The following is a 2,141-nucleotide window of genomic DNA, read 5'->3' on the forward strand; positions in this document are numbered from 1 at the left end:
GTGTTCTTGGTGTGTTATAAAAGTGAATAAAAGGTTATATTTTAAAATAGTATCACTATTTGTTTCACATCCTAATTAAATATATCCTATGTTCTGTTTTTGTATTTATATGTGGATATAGCCAATATGGTAATGCTTCAATGTTATTCAATGTTAGGTTTCTATATGCATAAGCAGAGAAAGTTTAGAAAAGGCACTTACTTTTAATTTCTTTCAATTTTTGTTGGTTTGGTAGTTGTAGACTATGTTTTCAATTTTGGTCAAAATTAATAATGATTTTGGTCTTAGTTTAACTTTCCTAGATTATGCTTTATAATCAGTAAATGCAGAATTTAAGTTTGTAAGATCCTAATCAAAACATGTTAGAAATAACAAAATGTGCTCCTGCTTTGAGATAGCATGAAGCATTAAGTGCTAAAATTCTTGCGTGCAAATGAAATTGATTAATTTTTCCATAGAAAAAAATTAAACAAACATCAAAATAAACATATCAAAAACCAGAATTAACAAACACCCAATGTGTAAAGTAACAAGCAAAAAATCTGAAGAAAAAATGGTTGAACTGCAAAATAAGGAAATTAAATAAACAAGTACAAAAGTGATCGATGCGCATCAGTATCTCGGGTCTACATCATCCAAGAAGTCTTGAAGGGGAATCCGAGTAACTCATCATATGCACTGATATAGTAACCAAAACATACTTTGAAATGAAAATTATCATACAAAATTGGATTTAAAACATGAAAACAATGTAGAAGATCTTGAACAAATTGCCAAGAAGCATAGCAGAAAAAATAAACAGTGAAATAATATAACATCATGTTAAGCCACACCTGATCTGGTTGAGCAACATTGGAAAATATAACACAACTATGGTCAACATAAACATAGTAGCATATTCTAATCAGATTAGACAGAACAAAAATTTCAAAACATACAAATTTGCAGTTCAGCAGATGCCAACTTCGATCGGAAAGGGTTCCAAATTCTATACTCATCTTTTGTACCATCTTCGTTCTGCATAATGTACATAGCACCAAATTGTCATGCCATTGTAAAACAATCAAAGAGATGTTATTGGGAAAAAAAAACTTATTACATAGAGAAGATAGGCTAGTAATTTCTTTTTATAAAAAACTGTAACAATTTCACATAGATAAATTATTTTTTAAGCTTTGACATTACAGTATCATGCTCATAAGCAGAGTAAAACAGTGAAATAACAAACAAAAAATAAACTTAAAAAGCATTAAACTCCATACTTCTAACTTACAAACACGAATTAAGTAATAATTAACTTCAAACAATACAATACTAAAAACAATTGTGACAGAAATTACCTGAACAGTAATCCACTTTTCATTGTAAACAGCTTCACCAGGAACAAGATTCTTAGTAAGAAGAACATCTCATTTTTCCTTAGCAATGAAAATACCTTCATGTCTGTTTTCCAACAACAACCTTACTTCAACCCTTCATTCCACCACCTCTACCTCCTCTGTCACCTCTACCAATAGAAGTAAGATTCTTCAAACAATACATTGTTCATAAAAACCAGTAAAAATCATTCCTTTGAGTAAATTAGTGTAAACCCATTAGAATTTAACAAATAAAACTTAAAAAAAAAAACATCATAATTAACACAAACTACGAAATTTATATTCAATTAAATAACCATTTAAGAAACCCATATGGTAATATAAACAAAAGGGTACTCTTGTATTCATAGTAAGAAAAAGGTACGATAGATTGAAAAAGAAGAAGAAGGTTTGTAGTGTTTTGGGTTACCTCGAACAAGAAGAGCCATGTTGAAGATATTGCGAAGAGAATGGTTTGAAAATTTGAAAAGCTTACAAAGGGCTTACTAGAGTGAAAATTCTCGAGAGTTTAGGATTTAGGGTTAGGATTTTCATTTTGGATTTTAAATTTTCGATTAGTGGTTGAAGTTTTTTCTTTTCTTTTGAATTTGATGTTTTAATTTATATTATATTTGCATCATTAATTTTTAAGTTATATTGATTTATGTATAATATTTTTTTAAGTTGTTTTTTTCGAATTATTATTATGAAATTTTAAAATTTAATTAAAATATTATAATAAATTAATTGTTAAGCTGTTTTTCAAGTGGAATGAGTTAATAA

The 2,141-nt window shown here is 28.0% G+C and overlaps 1 long non-coding RNA gene and 1 other non-coding gene across 3 annotated transcripts; both read right to left on the reverse strand.

Annotated features, from left to right (window-relative positions):
• Positions 1-608: 608 nt before the first annotated feature.
• On the reverse strand, positions 609-679 carry LOC113788131 (small nucleolar RNA snoR60). Its single transcript, XR_003474639.1, has one exon. It is a non-coding gene; the product is annotated as a small nucleolar RNA snoR60 (small nucleolar RNA).
• Positions 680-684: 5 nt separating this feature from the next.
• Positions 685-1,933, reverse strand: LOC101496062 (uncharacterized). 2 transcript variants are annotated; one of them, XR_003474527.2, is made up of 3 exons: positions 1,789-1,933; positions 1,341-1,507; positions 685-1,017 (listed from the first exon to the last, which is right to left on the reverse strand). It is a non-coding gene; the product is annotated as an uncharacterized lncRNA (long non-coding RNA). The 2 variants fall into 2 exon arrangements; XR_190300.4 differs by having other exon boundaries at positions 1,341-1,527.
• Between the last annotated feature and the right edge of the window lie 208 nt (positions 1,934-2,141).

This window comes from Cicer arietinum, chromosome 8 (assembly GCF_000331145.2).
Source record: "Cicer arietinum cultivar CDC Frontier isolate Library 1 chromosome 8, Cicar.CDCFrontier_v2.0, whole genome shotgun sequence".
NCBI classification, from domain to species: Eukaryota; Viridiplantae; Streptophyta; class Magnoliopsida; order Fabales; family Fabaceae; genus Cicer; species Cicer arietinum.